Source organism: Amblyraja radiata, chromosome 18 (genome assembly GCF_010909765.2).
Source record: "Amblyraja radiata isolate CabotCenter1 chromosome 18, sAmbRad1.1.pri, whole genome shotgun sequence".
In the NCBI taxonomy this organism is placed as follows: domain Eukaryota; kingdom Metazoa; phylum Chordata; class Chondrichthyes; order Rajiformes; family Rajidae; genus Amblyraja; species Amblyraja radiata.
In genome coordinates, this window is record NC_045973.1 from 48,734,311 (window position 1) to 48,744,579 (window position 10,269).

At 42.8% G+C, this 10,269-nt stretch overlaps 1 non-coding gene across 1 annotated transcript; it reads right to left on the reverse strand.

Moving 5' to 3' along the window:
* Positions 1 to 1,742: 1,742 nt before the first annotated feature.
* LOC116983602 lies at positions 1,743 to 1,934 on the reverse strand. The gene has a single exon (XR_004414757.1). It is a non-coding gene; the product is annotated as a U2 spliceosomal RNA (small nuclear RNA).
* Positions 1,935 to 10,269: the final 8,335 nt, after the last annotated feature.

Here is a 10,269-nt window from a genome sequence, read left to right on the forward strand (position 1 = left end):
TCTGTCAGTGGTTTGTTATAAAAGTTTGGAACGTATACTCCCTAGACCACCCTGCAGTAGCCAGGATGTGGTCCATAGGCTCGTCCATCCTCTTAGTTACTGACGTGGAAGCTGTCCTGGTGGAATAAGATTTTATACACGTTAGTATTTACTCCAGCAACTCCCAGTACCTGCTTGAGCCACTAGAGATAGTTTAGCTCATCACCCGACCATGAGGTTTCCTGTGGCTGACCCATAAGGCTTTTTCCTCTCCCTCGGTATTCCTTATTGTGTCGATCTCTAAGTGGGTCATGACACATAAAACGTGGTTCAGGTGGGTATGCCCGGAATTTCATGACTGGACCTGCTGTTCCTGGTCTGTTCTGTTTGGCCAACCCTTGAATGGGCATGTGACACTATCTGGTGTTATAACCATGTTGTCCCATCGCAGTAGATGGGAGAGCTGGCTCTTTGTGTTGATGTAAGGCCACCAGCATGTCCATCTTCAGGGTAGGCTGTTCCAGGGTGAGTGACCTGGCTGGTGATCATCCCCCAAGGTATGTCAGGATTTCACTGACATCCCAATTTGGGTGTACCTATTTCTGGGGAATGGATTGATATATCTCTCCTGTATCTGATCACCAGTGAGCGGTACCCAAGTTGAGTAGGCTAACAGAACATGTCCTTCATTGTGGTGAAGACCTGCCAGGAGCTCCAGTACAGTTTTTTGTTATAGTTGAATGTGTAATTCCTGTTTTGGAAAACAGTGTACCATTTCTTGATGCTCCTCAGGTATGTTCCCTAGGATATGCGACGGAATGCTGTCATCAGGTTGATAGTGCTGCTGATCCAAGCACAGCAATGGTCTTCCCAATTCTGCAATTCTTTTAAAGACCATGTCGAGGATCACTGGGAACCATGCTTGTGGACTTGGTCCACTGTAATTTGCGTAGTACCCGACTGATGAAGCCGTAGTACCTATTGAAGAGGTAGAAGGAAAGGAAACATAGAGATTAGGTTCCCCCCACCCCTCAATACGCGGGAATGTCTCCATTGCCGCTGCCTTGAGATTGGTTTCATGTGACGTAAGTTAGTACGTGGTGATTTAATTGGATATAAGGAATCGATATCTGGTGTCCATATTGCTTAGTAATTTCAGCAAATATTTTTGGTTTAAATGTATGTTTACAGTATTTAGCTCACCTGATAGGTGAGTTACTGATGGTCAAACATGTTTGACGACATACGGTTTCCAATTGTTAATAAATTGTCACCTAATATCGATGTTCTCCGCCCAAGTGGTTTGGTATATGCCACCACTGTGATGTTGTTATCTTATAAACGAACATGCAAATTTGGTGGATTACTGAGCAAATGCTTCACTAGAATTAAGTAAGTTAATATATAACATGTTTAAGTCAATTCATATTGGCATTATGTATTACAAGCTCAGTAACACATCAGGACACATAAGATGTTACTCAAAACAGGTGGAAGTGTACAACCATAATCCTTCCTGCCGATAAATTCCATGATAACACTACAGATTAATCCATTTGCCCCCATATTACAGGTATGGAGATAGTTTTGAACACTAGTATCTCAGCTCATAGGAAAGGTACAAAGTTCAGTAGCTGGTAATGCTGCTATATCCCAATTACTTTGCCACGTAGTTGATTGGTGGTTAATGCACCATGACAGATAGTCTTAATGAATACCAGATAACAAAGTTGTGGATGGTCAACGTAAATATCTGGATATATATTTTGTGCACAGTTCCCAGAGGCACTGCAATACTGGGTCGATGCGTGGAGTGGACGGAGCAAGCCCCTATTCCATCTCCCTGTTCCAAAATTCAATTTAATATATGGTCCCTAGATAACGGAGGTATCAGATTATTAAACTGATAAGAACAGATACTACACTTGATCTTAGCCAAAAGGCCGAGAAGCGATGCAGCTAAAGCTGTATCCAAGGATAGTTTGTCGTTAATATATAGACATGCCATGACGGAATGTTTCTAAGTGTCAGGGCTAGTTGATTCTGGATAACTTTGACTTAAATGCCGCAACGCTCATCATGGTTACACCATCCAGGTAATTGCGGTATATCCGAAACTTATATGAGAAGGTACTGAATAGTGTGCATCTTCAAGGTCGATGTCTACCATAAAGTATCCTTGGATCCATGGTAGTAGTTACAAATCCCATGAATGGGTATACCTGGTGCAATACTCAAGTGGTTTATCAACGATGGTGCGACATTCACCATCGTGGGAGGGTAGACCCCCTGGGGTGCTTGCTGAATTGCTGGCAAGATATTAATTCTATTCCCCTTGTATTTATTTTTTGGTATATAACTACCAAGAGTGATAGCTTCCTAACCAGGCGTGATTCACCCACCCCTTGTTAGTACAACCCTTAACCTTTATGTGATGGTAGGAACCATACTTATCTGTCTTCATTGTTGTTTTCTTCGGTTTCTGGTTCCTTGTTCTTGTAGGGACGATGTTTGTTGGGGGGGTGGCGCATTTTCCCTGGGGCCTGCTCTGGGCCGTGGCCTAAAATGCTACGGGTTTGGCATGCAGGCCCCGAGCTTTCACCAGTACCATGAGGTAGACGCACCTGGTGGACACGTAGAGGTACTGCTGTCTGGTTTAGTGTGGTGCTCATTCCAGACTCTGCCCTCTTGTGCCGAATAGTTTGAACACTTCGTCCAGTTTTTTAGGACTGGTTTGGTAAGTGCCAGGTAGCAGGATCTGTGCTTGTGAGGTCGGCGTTCTCATAGTCCTGTAATTTCATAGATTGAGGGCAGGTTTGTGAGTTCATTTGAGAAGTTATGAGGTATACCGTTGAACAGTAGGGTCAGATGTTTTGCCATACTACCCTGCCCTTCTGGAATGAGCAGGTGGACATGATAGCCGACGTCAGGGTACCAAATGCATTTTAAAAATATTTAGGTTAAATGCGCTGCTCAATGTATCCCCCAATAATGGCGGGCACTATGAGTAAATGCAATTTAGGGGAGGCGTGATAAAACCAACGCCTCATGGCTACCTGTGGATAGAGAACTGGCTGGCAAACAGGAAGCAAAGAGTAGGAGTAAACGGGTCCTTTTCACAATGGCAGGCAGTGACTAGTGGGGTACCGCAAGGCTCAGTGCTGGGACCCCAGCTATTTACAATATATATTAATAATCTGGATGAGGGAATTGAAGGCAATATCTCCAAGTTTGCAGATGACACTAAGCTGGGGGGCAGTGTTAGCTGTGAGGAGGATGCTAGGAGACTGCAAGGTGACTTGGATAGGCTGGGTGAGTGGGCAAATGTTTGGCAGATGCAGTATAATGTGGATAAATGTGAGGTTCTCCATTTTGGTGGTAAAAACAGGAAAGCAGACTATTATCTAAATGGTGGCCGACTAGGAAAAGGGGAGATGCAGCGAGACCTGGGTGTCATGGTACACCAGTCATTGAAAGTGGGCATGCAGGTGCAGCAGGCAGTGAAGAAAGCGAATGGTATGTTAGCTTTCATAGCAAAAGGATTTGAGTATAGGAGCAGGGAGGTTCTACTGCAGTTGTACAGGGTCTTGGTGAGACCACACCTGGAGTATTGCGTACAGTTTTGGTCTCCAAATCTGAGGAAGGACATTATTGCCATAGAGGGAGTGCAGAGAAGGTTCACCAGACTGATTCCTGGGATGTCAGGACTGTCTTATGAAGAAAGACTGGATAGACTTGGTTTATACTCTCTAGAATTTAGGAGATTGAGAGGGGATCTTATAGAAACTTACAAAATTCTTAAGGGGCTGGACAGGCTAGATGCAGGAAGATTGCTCCCGATGTAGGAATGGAGCGAGGTGGAGGATAATAGGAATGGAGCGAGGTGGAGGATAAATGAGTGGATGAGGGACTGGTGCAGTGGGTATGGATTCAAGTTTCTGGATAATTGGGACCTCTTTTGGGGAAGGTGCGACCTGTACAGAAAGGACGGGTTGCACTTGAACTCAAGGGGGACCAATATCCTGGCGGGAGATTTGCAAAGGCTACTGGGGAGACTTTAAACTAGTATGGTTGGGGGGAGGGACTCAAATTGGGAAAGCTAGCAGTCAGTGTGTGAAGCAGGGGGCAGAGAATGGTAGCACTCTGACCCAAAATGTAGGGGAGAGAGAAGAAAAAGAAAATAATCAGAGAATAAGAGAGGGTGGGTTTCTTAAATGTGTATATTTTAATGCTAGGAGCATTGTAAGAAAAGTGGATGAACTTAGAGCCTGGATTGACACCTGGAAGTATGATGTTGTGGCGATTAGTGAAACATGGTTGCAGGAGGGCTGTGATTGGAAACTAAATATTCCAGGATTTCGTTGCTTCAGGTGTGATAGAATTGGAGGGGCAAGAGGTGGAGGTGTTGCATTGCTTATCAGGGAAGATATTACAGCAGTGCTTTGGCAGGATAGATTAGAGGGCTCGTCTAGGGAGGCTATTTGGGTGGAACTGAGAAATGGGAAAGGGGTAGCAACACTTATAGGGGTGTATTATAGACCGCCAAATGGGGAGCGAGAATTGGAAGAGCAAATATGTAAGGAGATTGCAGATATTAGTAGTAAGCACAAGGTAGTGATTGTGGGAGATTTCAATTTTCCACACATAGACTGGGAAACACATTCTGTAAATGGGCTGGATGGGTTGGAGTTTGTAAAATGTGTGCAGGATAGTTTTTTGCAACAATACATAGAAGTACCTACTAGAGAAGGGGCGGTACTGGACCTGTTAGGAAATGAGATGGGTCAGGTGGCAGAGGTATGCGTTGGGGAACAGTTCGGGTCCAGTGATCACAATACCATTAGTTTCAATATAATTATGGAGAGGGACAAAACTGGACCTAGGGTTGAGATTTTTGATTGGAGAAAGGCTAACTTTGAGGAGATGCGAAAGGATTTAAAAGGAGTAAATTGGGACAGTTTGTTTTATGGCAAAGATGTGGAAGAGAAATGGAGTACATTTAAAGGTGAAGTTTTAAGAGTACAGAATCTTTATGTCCCTGTTCGGTTGAAAGGAAATCGTAAAAATTGTAAAGAGCCATGGTTTTCAAGGGAAATTAGACACTTGGTTCGGAAAAAGAGGGAGATCTACAAGAGTTATAGGCAGCATGGAGTAAATGAGGTCCTTGAGGAGTATAAAGAATGTAAAAAGAATCTTAAGAAAGAAATTAGAAAAGCTAAAAGAAGATATGAGGTTGCTTTGGCAAGTAAGGTAAAAGTAAATCCGAATGGTTTCTACCGCTATATTAATAGCAAAAGGATAACGAGGGATAAAATTGGTCCATTAGAGAGTCAGAGTGGCCAACTATCTGCAGAGCCAAAAGAGATGGGGGAGCTATTGAACAGTTTCTTTTCTTCGGTATTCACCAAGGAGAAGGATATTGAATTATGTGAGGTAAGGGAAACAAGTAGAGTAGCTATGGAAACTATGAGGATCAAAGAAGAGGAAGTACTGACACTTTTGAGAAATATAAAAGTGGATAAGTCTCCAGGTCCGGACAGGATATTCCCTAGGACATTGAGGGAAGTTAGTGTAGAAATAGCAGGGGCTATGGCAGAAATATTTCAAATGTCATTAGAAACGGGAATAGTGCCGGAGGATTGGCGTACTGCGCATGTTGTTCCATTGTTTAAAAAGGGGTCTAAGAGTAAACCTAGCAATTATAGACCTGTTAGTTTGACGTCAGTGGTGGGCAAATTAATGGAAAGAATACTTAGAGATAATATATATAAGCATCTGGATAAACAGGGTCTGATTAGGAACAGTCAACATGGATTTGTGCCTGGAAGGTCATGTTTAACTAATCTTCTTGAATTTTTTGAAGATGTTACTCGGGAAATTGATGAGGGTAAAGCAGTGGATGTTATGTATATGGACTTCAGTAAGGCCTTTGACAAGGTTCCTCATGGAAGGTTGGTTAAGAAGGTTCAATGGTTGGGTATTAATGGTGGAGTAGCAAGATGGATTCAACAGTGGCTGAATGGGAGATGCCAGAGAGTAATGGTGGATGGTTGTTTGTCAGGTTGGAGGCCAGTGACGAGTGGGGTGCCACAGGGATCTGTGTTGGGTCCACTGTTGTTTGTCATGTACATCAATGATCTGGACGATGGTGTGGTAAATTGGATTAGTAAGTATGCAGATGATACTAAGATAGGTGGGGTTGCGGGTAATGAAGTAGAGTTTCAAAGTCTACAGAGAGATTTATGCCAGTTGGAAGAGTGGGCTGAAAGATGGCAGATGGAGTTTAATGCTGATAAGTGTGAGGTGCTACATCTTGGCAGGACAAATCAAAATAGGACGTACATGGTAAATGGTAGGGAATTGAAGAATGTAGGTGAACAGAGGGATCTGGGAATAACTGTGCACAGTTCCATGAAAGTGGAATCTCATGTAGATAGGGTGGTAAAGAAAGCTTTTGGTGTGCTGGCCTTTATAAATCAGAGCATTGAGTATAGAAGTTGGGATGTAATGTTAAAATTGTACAAGGCATTGGTGAGGCCAATTCTGGAGTATGGTGTACAATTTTGGTCGCCTAATTATAGGAAGGATGTCAACAAAATAGAGAGAGTACAGAGGAGATTTACTAGAATGTTGCCTGGGTTTCAGCAACTAAGTTACAGAGAAAGGTTGAACAAGTTAGGGCTTTATTCTTTGGAGCGCAGAAGGTTAAGGGGGGACTTGATAGAGGTTTTTAAAATGATGAGAGGGATAGACAGAGTTGACGTGGAAAAGCTTTTCCCACTGAGAGTAGGGAAGATTCAAACAAGGGGACATGACTTGAGAATTAAGGGACTGAAGTTTAGGGGTAACATGAGGGGGAACTTCTTTACTCAGAGAGTGGTAGCTGTGTGGAATGAGCTTCCAGTGAAGGTGGTGGAGGCAGGTTCGTTTTTATCATTTAAAAATAAATTGGATAGTTATATGGATGGGAAAGGAATGGAGGGTTATGGTCTGAGCGCAGGTATATGGGACTAGGGGAGATTATGTGTTTGGCACGGACTAGAGGGGTCGAGATGGCCTGTTTCCGTGCTGTAATTGTTATATGGTTATATGGTTATATGGTTGGGGAAGTCCAGGACAAGGGGTCACGGCTTAAGGATAAGGGGGAAATCCTTTAAAACCGAGATATAACCATATAACCATATAACAATTACAGCACGGAAACAGGCCATCTCGGCCCTACAAGTCCGCGCCGAACAATTTTTTTTTTCCCTTAGTCCCACCTGCCTGCACTCATACCATAACCCTCCATTCCCTTCTCATCCATATGCCTATCCAATTTATTCTTAATGATACCAACGAACCTGCCGCCACCACTTCCACTGGAAGCTCATTCCACACCGCTACCACTCTCTGAGTAAAGAAGTTCCCCCTCATGTTACCCCTAAACTTCTGTCCCTTAATTCTGAAGTCATGTCCTCTGGTTTGAATCTTCCCTATTCTCAAAGGGAAAAGCTTGATCACATCAACTCTGTCTATCCCTCTCATCATTTTAAAGACCTCTATCAAGTCCCCCCTTAACCTTCTGCGCTCCAGAGAATAAAGACCTAACTTATTCAACCTATCTCTGTAACTTAGTTGTTGAAACCCAGGCAACATTCTAGTAAATCTCCTCTGTACTCTCTCTATTTTGTTGACATCCTTCCTATAATTGGGCGACCAAAATTGTACACCATACTCCAGATTAGGTCTCACCAATGCCTTGTACAATTTTAACATTACATCCCAGCTTCTATACTCAATGCTCTGATTTATAAAGGCTAGCATACCAAAAGCTTTCTTTACCACCCTATCTATATGAGATTCCACCTTCAAGGAACTATGCACGGTTATTCCCAGATCCCTCTGTTCAACTGTATTCTTCAATTCCCTACCATTTATCATGTACGTCCTATTTTGATTTGTTCTGCCAAGGTGTAACACCTCACACTTATCAGCATTAAACTCCATCTGCCATCTTTCAGCCCATTTTTCCAAATGGCCTAAATCACTCTGTAGACTTTGGAAATCCTCTTCATTATCCACAACACCCCCTATCTTGGTATCATCTGCATACTTACTAATCCAATTTACCACCCCTTCATCCAGATCATTGATGTACATGACAAACAACAAAGGACCCAACACAGATCCCTGAGGCACCCCACTCGTCACTGGCCTCCAACCCGACAAACAGCCATCCACCATTACTCTCTTATACCCAACACTTTAACCTTCTTAACCAACCTTCCATGAGGAACCTTGTCAAAGGCCTTACTAAAGTCCATATAGACAACATCCACTGCTTTACCCTAATCAATTTCCCTAGTAACCTCTTCAAAAAATTCAAGAAGATTAGTCAAACATGACCTTCCAGGCACAAATCCATGTTGACTGTTCCTAATCAGACCCTGATTATCCAGATGCTTATATATATTATCTTTAAGTATCTTTTCCATTAATTTGCCCACCACTGAAGTCAAACTAACAGGTCTATAATTGCTACGTTTACTCTTAGAACCCTTTTTAAACAATGGAACAACATGCGCAGTACGCCAATCCTCGGGGACTATTCCCGTTTCTAATGACATTTGAAATATTTCTGTCATAGCCCCGGCTATTTCTACACTAACTTCCCTCAATGTCCTAGGGAATATCCTGTCAGGACCTGGAGACTTATCCACTTTTATATTTTTCAAAAGTGTCAGTACTTCTTTTTCTTTGAATCTCATAGTATCCATAGCTACTCTACTAGTTTCCCTTACCTCACATAATTCAATATCCTTCTCCTTGGTGAATACCGAAGAAAAGAAATTGTTCAATATCTCCCCCATCTCTTTTGGCTCTGCAGATAGCTGCCCACTCTGTTTCTCCAATGGACCAATTTTATCCCTCGTTATCCTTTTTCTATTAATATAGCTGTAGAAACCTTTGGATTTACTTTCACCTTACTTGCCAAAGCAACCTCATAACTTCTTTTAGCTTTTCTAATTTATTTCTTAAGATTCTTTTTACATTCTTTATACTCCTCAAGCACCTCATTTACTCCATGCTGCCTATAACTCTTGTAGATCTCCCTCTTTTTCCGAACAAGATGTCCAATTTCCCTTGAAAACCAGGGCTCTTTCCAATTTTTACTGTTTCCTTTCAACCGAACAGGAACATAAAGATTCTGTACTCTTAAAATTTCCCCTTTAAATGTCCACCATTTCTCTTCTACATCTTTCCCATAAAACAAAAGTCCCAGTCCACTCCTTTTAAATCATCTCGCATCTCATCAAAGTTAGCCTTTCTCCAATCAAAAATCTCAACCCTATGTCCAGTTCTGACCTTCTCCATAATTATATTGAAACTAATGGTATTGTGATCACTGGACCCGAAGTGTTCCCCAACGCATACCTCTGCCACCTGTCCCGTCTCATTTCCTAACAGGAGGTCCAGCACTGCCCCTCCTCTAGTAGGTACCTCTATGTATTGTTGCAAAAAAGTATCCTGCACACATTTTACAAACTCCAAACCATCCAGCCCATTTACAGAATGTGTTTCCCAGTCTATGTGTGGAAAGTTGAAATCTCCCACAATCACTACCTTGTGCTTACTACTAATATCTGCTATCTCCTTACATATTTGCTCTTCCAATTCTCGTTCCCCATTTGGCGGTCTATAATACACTCCTATAAGTGTTGCTACACCTTTCCCACTTCTCAGTTCCACCCAAATAGCCTCCCTAGATGAGCCCTCCAATCTATCCTTCCAAAGCACTGCTGTAATATCTTCCCTGACTAGCAATGCAACACCACCACCTCTTGCCCCTCCAATTCTATCACACCTGAAGCAACGAAATCCTGGAATATTTAGTTTCCAATCACAGCCCTCCTGCAACCATGTTTCACTGATCGCCACAACATCATACTTCCAGGTGTCTATCCAGACTCTAAGCTCATCCACCTTTCTTACAATGCTCCTAGCATTAAAATATGCACATTTAAGAAACCCCCCGTCTCTTCTTCTCTGTTTATTTCCTTTTTTTTCTTTCTCCTCTTGTGTCCGAGTGCTTCCCTTTTCTGCTTCCTGCCTCCCATTCGGTCTACTAGCTTTCTCTATTTGAGTCCCTCGCCCCAACCATTCTAGTTTAAAGTCTCCCCAGTGACCTTTGCAAATTTCCCCGCCAGGATGTTGGTCCCCCTCGGGTTCAAGTGCAACCCATCCTTTCTATACAGGTCCCACCTTCCCCAAAAGAAGTCCCAATGATCCAGAAACTTGAATCCCTGC